This window comes from Amblyomma americanum, chromosome 5, assembly GCF_052857255.1.
Source record: "Amblyomma americanum isolate KBUSLIRL-KWMA chromosome 5, ASM5285725v1, whole genome shotgun sequence".
NCBI classification, from domain to species: Eukaryota; Metazoa; Arthropoda; class Arachnida; order Ixodida; family Ixodidae; genus Amblyomma; species Amblyomma americanum.
The window spans coordinates 91,707,092-91,717,346 of NC_135501.1; the positions used below are offsets into that span (position 1 = coordinate 91,707,092).

Sequence of the window (10,255 nt, forward strand, 5' to 3'; positions counted from 1 at the left end):
TTGGCACCCCGTCCTGTAATTCTGCCTTGTGTTGTGTCTTTTTTCTCGCCTGCAACCAAGGATGATCAACTCCTAGAGTAGCGTCCACTTACAAAGATACATAATGTGAAGTCTACGACGCCATGCAGCTGCGACAGACCAGAGTTCGAAAACAGGCGATCGGCTGAACGAGGATCAGACGCGCTCACAACGGTGGCCAGCAAGAGGATCATCAGCAACGACGGAAAGCATGCAGCAACACATTCCACAGCGAATGTCCGGATCCCGTAGAGTATCTGTTACGGGTACAATTGGATTTATTTTTGGAAATTTGGCGGATAGTTTGAAGGATGCTTCACTCCCGCCACCGGTTGGCCCGGTATTGCACTACCTTCGGGATCGGCCTTGTCTTTAGCGCGTCTTTACTGTCCTGCGTTTCTATCCCACCTTTAAACTCTCCTGCTATCTGCACGTGGTAGCGATTGTGGCTCGGCTTGAGCCAGTGAGCAGGCCTGTGCACTTTCCTTTTCGTTCTTTCTCGCAGCAACAGAGAACAGACAGACACATTCCACAGACAGCAAAGCGTTCACTGAGCCCTTCTCAGTGCCAAACAAAACCCTGTCGTATCAAGTGGGAAAAATTACCTTGGGCAGGGCATTTGATGCAAAGGAAAAAAAATGGCCAGGCTTAGCTTGGTTAAGCCAAGAATGCGTTGCATATCTCGATGGAGTTCCGTGCTGTTCCGTTGACTCGATAGGCTATTGACTCGATCGCCTTTGAAACTGCCCGTGTAGCAGCGCTCGATCGCCTTTGAGTCGATAGACTATCGGTTCGAGGGCCCAAGAAATGCACGTGTGACAGGGGTATAAGACTGTCCCGGCGAAGGAGCGCAGCTCTTTTATACATATGCCGTGACGTCAATCATAGCGCAGCGCCCCTAGCGGGAGGAGCGGGAGTCAGGTGGTGGCTGCGGCCGCGCGCGACCGCGCCAGTTGGGGCCCAGCTTTTCCTCCGTGACGTCACGCGCCGGCGCAGCGCCCCTAGCGGGAGGAGCGGGAGTCAGGTGGTGGCTGCGGCCGCGCGCGACCGCGCGAGTTGGGGCCCAGCTTATCAGTTCAGTTCAGTTCAGAAAAACTTTATTTCCGGCAGATGGTGGTCTCCCTACCCCCTCTCAGGCTCGGCCGAAGCCTAAGCCAGATTAGGAGAAGAGGCCGTCGGCTGAGGACGGTGTAGCTGATGCTTCACGGCCTCAGCCGCCTCGCGGGTGGCTTTGCGCTGCGCGTTGGGCTCCTCGCTCCGCAGCAGCGCCTCCCAGGCTTCTTCTCCGGCTGTCGTGACGTCACGTCACGTGGTTCGGTGGCTGCCCAGCCGCGCCCAAGGGCTGAGCTGAGTGATTGCAATATGCAACGCATAAAAACCGACGGCCCTTGTTAGTAAAGGACTGGATTCCAAGGGAAGGGGAGCGCAGCAGGGGGCGACATAAAGTTAGGTGGGCGGATGAGATTAAAGAGTTTGCAAAGACAGAGATAAATAGAGAAGTATGGGAGAAGTCTTTGTCCTGCAGTGGGCGTAGTCAGGCTGGTGACGATAACATTCTGTGCGGCTTCATCATCGCGTTAATTATAAGGAGAGTCACTAACCGCTTGTCATGCATTGTGTTCGTTGTTGCTGTGCAGTACCCCTACGGCAAGCGCCATGTGATGTGTGCACCGTCCTTTTCCCTTTAGGTTCATGTGCTCTTGAAATCGCAAGTCTACTTCGCACTATGTATTCTGCATCCCTAGCGGAGATTTGAGCGTGATATTTCTGTACAGAAAATCGAGAAGACGCCTATTCGAGATTGTGGACGTCGACACTTATTATTAGTTTTGCATCCTTGATATAATTATCTGTCCTGTTGTGCATGAAGCGAAGAAACTGGAGGCGAGATATTGCTCGCAAGAAGCAATTGTTAACACCAAACATATATGCATGATGTAGCAAGAACTTCTTAGCAGGTGTTGACCAAAAGCCCTCAGGTCAAGCAGCCTGATTTTCAGCTGCACCTTCCAGCAGTTCCGCTGTGCGAACGCTGTCGATATTTTGCGTACTCTAATGACATATTTTCTTGGTATATCACGCTTTATCTGACTGCGACCACTTTGTATTTTGATTTTGGTCTTTGAGATATGTCACCATATTATTGAAACATCGTTAATAATAAAAAGTATTTTTGGTGGCATGTTTCAACTGCGCATGATTTTTGCGCGCATTGAAATTTATAAAGACTTTATGTTGCCTCAGTAGAAGGTTCTAGTAAATTGTGAAAACAGAGAACCTCCTTCTGTACACCCATGATAACATTGGTGTGTTTTATCGCAATAAATCAACCCTCAAACAGCTGAAAAATGAACACGACGGCAGGAATTAAGACTGGCTTGCGAGCCCGTGCCGTTGATCTAAGGGGGTCATAAGCACCACATTGGAGCAGCCTTTGTGGGTCGTCCAATATACGGTCTCCTAATCTAGTCATCTCTAGGAACATTTTCCTGACTGTTGTATCCGGCAAGCATTTTTGATCTCGTAGAACGCATGGATCTCGCCGCCACATTCTCCAGGTTCCGGGCGCTGTCCCTCCTTCCACCTGTAATTGCACTCTCGTGTAGTGGCGTGCATCACGTTTGTCTTCCTTGTAGCAGGGCTCGTTGTACGCGTATCTCTGGCTCATTGAGTCTTCTTGATTATGGTCGAGTCAGCCTGGCTCCTCCTCCCGCCTCACCGGACCTTATGTGGAGTTATCTCCACGGAAGAACGCAGATCATACATCACAAATCGAGAAATGCTTCATGTTGAGCTTACGGTTTATCTAATGTGTACAGCAAATATCAAGGCGCTCGGACGGGCGCTTTATTTTAAAAGCACTGAAACAAATAGTATTGACTTATGTGCAGCAATAACCTTTTAGAATCGCATATGCACGGCACTGCACGCCATACGGAAGCGTCTTGCGGAGGGTTGAACTACTCCTAACTTTACGCGTTCAGTGTTTGGCAATTCGGAAACAACAGTTGTAAATGTAGAGACGCCATTTATCTTTAAAAATATAAACATTTTTGCAATAAAAAACGAGTCTAGTTAAGCTGAACAGCTTTAGAATCCGTAAGCTACACAAAGACAGTGCATTTAATGGTTTGCAGCGGGGTTTACAGGCTTGATTTCAAAAGAGAACAGATGTAGGAGCGCCAGAAAAAAAATGGCGCTCCACCTTCCGACAATCAGTGGAACCATCCAGCGCCTGTTCACCAGCAGTGTTTGGTGTTTCTGCTGCTCATCTTCCTCTTTGCACCTTAAATATTTTCTTAAGGCAAAATTGGACGAAGCCAACGCCAAGTGAACAATTATTGGATACTGACCATTCTGAAAACCTTAGTAATAACGACGTATTCACTAACTGTCGCGGAGGCTCAGTGGTCATGTTGCGCGGGAAATAACCCAAAAATCAAGGGTTCGATACCGCATGAGGCGGTCGCATTTCTTTAGAAATCAAAGCCTAGAGGCCTGTGAACTCTGCTATAAATTTTCTGAAGCCTTCCACAAGCACTCCACTCGCTCAAAGCATAAGTCGCTTGAGGAGGTTAAATTCAATAGAACATAATTAACTATAAAGTGGGCTGTGCCGCTTCAAAGCCTTCACGTCATTTTGGTAATGCTTCGTCCTTTTTGGCGTGCTGGTGGCCCAGTATTTCATTTCAAGGCTGTCCGCTGTGTGATGTCAGTGCACATTAAATATCCTCAGGTAGTCCAAATTATATGATCTCCTCTACGGCACCTCTTTCTTCCCTTCTACTTTCACCCCTTCCTTTATCCTTTTTTCATTACGGTGCAGTGCGTGTTTCCACCTATATATATGAGACATTTATGCGTCACTTCCTTTCCCCAAAACAAATTTTCAATCTTCAACTAAAATGCTCATAGGCCCTTCGGGAAGGAGTGAGAAGCTGGGTCTTTCCTTTTAAAGCGAACACATTAAATGTCCTATAAGGAGAATACCCATAGACAATCCACCGTCAACCACCCTCTATGGCGCCAAATTTGCATGATGCAGTTTGTCATGTCACAACAGATGTAACAAACATTTAGAGTCATGAATAACGAAATGTAATGCACTATGACCTATGATAATTATTCGCAGTCATTCTTAAGCTTACATAACTGTACACCTCTCAAGTAACGTAAAATTAGGTATACAGTTTTGAACAGAGTTGAGTTGAATTGAGGTGTTGAATGCTGCAGGTGGGGTTAGCCTTGCTTTATCTGCCGGCAATTGCTCCACCGTAGCGTGTCTTGTATATTAATAATGTCCTAAAACCTGTCGCATCTACCCCGCTATGCGCACCGTCTCTTATAATAGCACACATTCTCTCCCGCAGTCACCATCTATGCGCAAGTTCGCATCACAGTCCACTCCAGAAGTCACCATCTATGCACATACTAAGTCACAGTAGAACATAGGGCATTGCAGTGCCACAATCTATACACATACTCACTCACAGTATAACGTAGTCCACTCCGGAATACACCATCTACGCACACATTCAATCACAGTAGGCCGTAGTCCGTTCCTACTGTGACCATTTAAAAACAAGATCTGTGTCCTGCAGAAATGTTGAAAGAATGCGTGCAGCCTCCCTTCTGCATGTCTGGTTTCCACTCGGGTAGACAATTCCTGAACTGTACTGTGACGGGTTCCTGTCATCTTGAAGGAAGAGAACATCACATACCTTTCCGCGTTATACTCTAGACAGTACATAATATAATGTTCGATATGCCCATCACACCACATAAAGAACAGAGCGGACACGATGCTGTGCCCGTCTTATGCATCCAGGCAGGAATGCGAGCAGAGGCCGTGCGAATTCGATGTTGTAGAGTCGCCTGGGATCTCCTCAGTCTCTACGTCGCACATGACTTGTGGGGCGCACTCCACAGGGTACTGAAATGATCGAACACTGTTTTCCTGTAGAGACTTTTCCAATCTTGAGATAATTTTTTGATGGACTCCTTGAGAGAGCTTTATGGGCGAGATTGTTTGCCACCTCATTACCGTTGACTCCTATGAGAGAGGGAACCCATTTGAAATCTACTGTAAACCCTCTGTGCAGATTCTGCAACAAGTGCAGAGAACTTATAGACAAGGCTTCAGTAGGGAATCCGCGCTCCTTCCTCTGACGGGCAGATTTTGAATCAGTTAGGATGACGACAGGTTGAGCCGGACAAGAACTTAACTTCCGTAAAGCCGCCTCAATAGCAACACTTTCAACCTTTATGGAGGATGAAGTGAGGAGGTGAGCTAAGACAAATACTTCCTGAGATGCTATTCATTGCTGTATAATTTCCCAGACCTGTTGATCTGTGCTTCGTCCGATGGTATGCCTTTGATTTAACAATGGAACGCAATTACTGCGCATACTCCAGTGTATAGCTAGGTTCCTTCTGGAAGCATTTTAAATACTATTGTAGTGCTGGTCGGCTACGCCTTACGGTGGTCTTGCCCAGTATTCGTTATTGAACAATTTACGGGGCAAAACAAGTTGGTTCTAGGGGAAGCTATCCAAAAAAAGTAAAAAAAAAACTTAGTTTGGAATTTGTATTTCGAAGGTGGAGAAAAAGTGATTTTTAGAAGACATGAAACCTCCCCAGTCCTTTGAATAGCCAGCATGAATGGCGTCCACTAAAATAGAAACTAATCGCGGTTCTTTCCACCTAATTTAAGAATCCATCTGGAAACCTAGAATACTCGCTCCCTGCACTGGAACAGCCACTAGCTATGATTCAGTTCTGTTAAGGATACAGTTTCCAGCCGCAAATTGAGAAAGTACTTTTCCTTTTATTATTTGAATTCCAGCAGCATTCACAACACAGAACTTACACTAATGAGTTCTTTAAAAATACCAAATTTATTTCTGATGCACTACTTTTGCTGAAAGAAAGTTAACGGGAATTGATAATCTGCTCCACTTTGACGGGTATTAATGGTTGCACTCGACTGGCCACTGATTAGTTGAGGCGTAAGCGTGCATGTTAATAGCAACTTGCCGATAATAATATTTCAACCAGTCGCAGAGGCTCAGTGGTTTCGCGCTCGGCTACTGATCCGGAGCTAATAATAATAATAATTGGTTTTAGGGGGAAAGGAAATGGCACAGTATCTGTCTCATATATCTTTGGACACCTGAACCGCGCCGTAAGGGAAGGGATAAAGGAGGGAGTGAAAGAAGAAATGAATAAAGAGGTGCCGTAGTGGAGGGCTCCGGAATAATTTCGACCACCTGGGAGTCTTTAACATGCACTGACATCGCACAGCACACGGGCTCCTTAGCGTTTTGCCTCCATAAAAACGCAGCCGCCGCGGTCGGGTTTGAACCCGGGAACTCCGGATCAGTAGTCGAGCGCCCTAACCACTGAGCCACCGCGGCGGGTATCCGGAGTTCCCGGGTTTGGAATCAACCACGGAGTTCCCGGGTTTGAAACCAAGCACGGTGGCTGCGTTTTTGTGGAGGCATAACGCTAAGGCGCCCGTGTGCTGCGTGATGTCTCTGCACGTTAAAGATCCCTATGTGGTCGAATTTGTTCCAGAGCCCTCCACTACCGCACCTCTTTCTTCCTTTCTTCTTTCACTCCCTCCTTTATCCCTTCCCTTACGGCACAGTTCAGGTTTCTAACGATATATATGTGAGGCAGATACTGCGCCATTTTCTTTCCCCCAAAACCATTTATTATTATTATTATGATGTTTGACCGGAATAACCCTTCGTAAATGATAACGTTGAGTGCGTTATCCTTTTTTTCAATCATGCACATTATTTGGTCTATACAGACCAGCATCTGTGAACAGGAATAGTTTTTTCGTCATTGATAACATGCGATATTTTTTTAAGTACTCATGAACATAAGTTCGTTATAATGGTTACATGAATATTAATGCCCTTCCAACGATGCACATGCAAGGTACCTTACGCAGGTACCAATCTTGTGACGAATGCTACATCTATTACAAGTTTAGTGCGACGTTGTTAGGTGTATGCGTCACAAATGCTGATGCTCTAAAATCATTTGCTGGCCTTCTGAAAGTAGGCATTAGTGACCATCTTCCGGTATTTAATTTTGTTCCCGCTGTTAGGAAGATCAGTAGTTATATTGCCGCGTCTGCATCTCCACGGGATAAATTGCACGATGATGTTACAATTTCATAGATTGATTTTAACAGACATAAAGTAGGGATTTGTTCAAACCCTACTATTTATTTGCTAATAATTTAAAGAGCCGTTAACAAAGCTCTTTTCAGGAAAGAGTCAAAAAAGGAAATGAGATAATAAACCCTGGTAGACAAAAGTCCTTCATAAAAAGACTTAAAAAGAAAAAAATGTTTAAATATTTTTTTTATACAAGTGAGCCACGATAGCTGATTGAAATGAATAAATGTTTGAGAATCAGTATACCGCTGAGCTCAAGAGAGGGAAATTAGAATACTTTCAGAAGTTATTTTCGCGTATTGGCAGTGACCCGAGAAAAATGTGGCGAGAAGCTAATCCTCTCACTCACAAACTAACCCATAAGCTTGAAATCAAATTACTCTCAACCCTTAGGGACACGACTTAATCTCCTACAGCAGCAGCACTAAACTGCCATTTTAGAAGACCAGGATCTCACGCTGCAAAAAATTTTCACATGCCAATATAGCAATTTAACTGTAAAATCCTAGCAACCTGACAGAAATAATTTTGGCACCTCCGACCACTGAGTCCCATAAAGAAAGCATGTTAAAAATCTGAAAAATTGCACTGCTGGTGCTTTTAATGAAACTACGTCGCGTCAATTGAAACATGTTTCTGATGGACTATGAACTCCGTTAACCCAAAATCTTAACTGTATTTTATTGACAGGTATATTCTCGTACGAGCTTATGTAGCCGGTGTGTGCCCTGTTAATAGAGAGAGTGGTTATAAGACGATAAATAATTACAAGATAATTTTCCTGCATGCGGTTTTGCCGAAATTTTTTAAACGGTTATTCCGAGAATTTAGAACATTTTCAACATGACTGACACGATTTTATTTAAAATATAACTTTATATCGGCTGCAAGTTGTCGGCTTCTCAAGAATAGGTCAACTGAGCAGGCACTAGAGAATGTAAACATGCAATACTGAACAATATAGAACACAGATCGTTCACAATAGGGTTCTTCCTAAACATTTGTTAAGCTTCTGATTGAGATTGTCATGAGCTGCTCTCGGCTAAACTTAAATAACTATGGTATACGAGGAGTAGCACAAACTTTTATGCGTGATTGTCGTACAAATAGGTACCGGTGTGTTCGGGTTAACAATGGTTTATGACTCGGGCTAAACGTAATCAGTGGTGCCTTGTAAGGTTGTATAGTTGAACAAATAATATTTAAACTTGATATAAATGATGCATCAAGTGTGCCTAGCTCCTCTCGCTTGATTATGTGCCTTCGTGAGGCGAATTTGTTTTCTGCTTCTACATATCTTATGAAACTAGAATTCATGGTCAATATGTGTAGGCTCATTATCGCTGTGGCTGAATATGAACAAGCTACAGTAAAATCTAAGCAAAACTAATGTGAAGACGAAGACTAGCATTAGACTAGCCGCACTGCACTTACTGAGGGCGAGAGACTGCTGACACTGATAGACCAGAGACTGCTTCGCAGCCGTGGTTTCGCCGCCCCCTAAGCGCTGACCGCAGCACCCGTTACGCTAAACATATTATTTTTGCCCAGTCTATAGGACTGTTAAAAGAAAGGCAATCATAATATTTAATAATATTGGAATAGAAGAAGTTGACACTCTGATGTTAAAAACATCTGAGTGTCAACTCACATCATTTTGAAATCGTACACCTAAAAGGTGTGTGATTTCACAATGATCTGGCATAGAGCAGAGACGTGGATAAGTTGTGCAGAGAAGTGAGGAAAGTTTTTGGATGCCCCTCTAAATCTTTTGGTCAGAGTAAATGTTATATTACACGTTATATTTTTAGGAATATCTTAATGTAGCCTAGCCTGGGGAACCACGACCTACAGAAATTAAATATTAAGCGTGTTTTAGAAAAACAAAAATGAGAATTTTGTTTAAAAATTACTGAAACCGGACCCAAGATTTAGACCCTAATGCACACGCACGTCACGACCGTGCAGATGATCGCCACCGGCCGGATCACCAGTGTTATACGGGCCTCCGGGCGTAGGTGGCCGTGCGGGCACCCAGAGGCCTGCGTGCGTCTTGTTGCTGTGACTGCAGGAAGAATTGAAAGAAAATTGCCTGTCTTGCCCATTGTCTCCAGCTGGATCACAAACGCTGCCATGTGCAGGCAGAGGAGAGCTGCAAGAGATATGAGAAAACATTGACAGAAAATTCGCGCATCGCAAAACCGTGCCCGCAGAAGCCACGACACTGACTTTAAGAACACTCAACCCAATCATCCCACTGCGTGGATCAAATTCCTTGTGAAATACTGAACCCGAAGACAAGGGTTCGAATCCCACCACGGCGATAGAGTTTCGATGGAAGCGGAACGCAAAAACCTGGTAGTGATTTAGCATTGCTAAACAAGAAATATTATGCGAGAGAGTTGTTTTCTGCAGGTGGACACCGCTGCAGTAATAATTATAGTTGGTTTTTGGGGAAGCAAATGGCGCAGTATCTGTGTCATATATCGTTGGGCACCTGAACAGCGGCGTAAGGGAAGGGATAAAGGAAGAAGTGAAAGAAGAAAGGAACAAAGAGGTGCTGTATTGGAGGGCTCGGGAATAACTTCGACCACGTGGGGATCTTTAACGAGCACTGACATCGCACAGCACACGGGCGCCTTAGCGTTTTTCCTCCATAAACCGCGGCGGCTGCGTTTTTATGGAGGAAAAACGCTAAGGCGCCAGTGTGCTGTGCGATGTCACTGCAACGTACCTAAATCATGACAGGATTCCACTTACCCAGAAAGCCAGTTTTACGCCTTTCCGTTCATTGAAGTCAACAGTCTAAACTTTCTGCTGGTTTTAGGAAAGGGAAAGGCGCAACTTCCTCCTGTATGTTGGGGCCACCGCCTACTCAAGCGAGATTGAGCTGGCCAGTGCTGGCGTTCTTCACCTGTTCCTGCAGCTTTTCAATAACTCTTCAGTTCTCTGTTGTTGGCGGTGCTGGCGTCCTTTCTCGGGGTCACTTGGCCTGGCTGGACACTGACCGACCCCTGAAATCCTCCCAGTGCGGCCAGAAGTAC

The 10,255-nt window shown here is 45.1% G+C and overlaps 1 pseudogene; it reads left to right on the plus strand.

Moving 5' to 3' along the window:
- Positions 1-237: 237 nt before the first annotated feature.
- LOC144135611 (U2 spliceosomal RNA) lies at positions 238-392 on the plus strand (annotated as a pseudogene).
- The last annotated feature ends 9,863 nt before the right edge of the window (positions 393-10,255 follow it).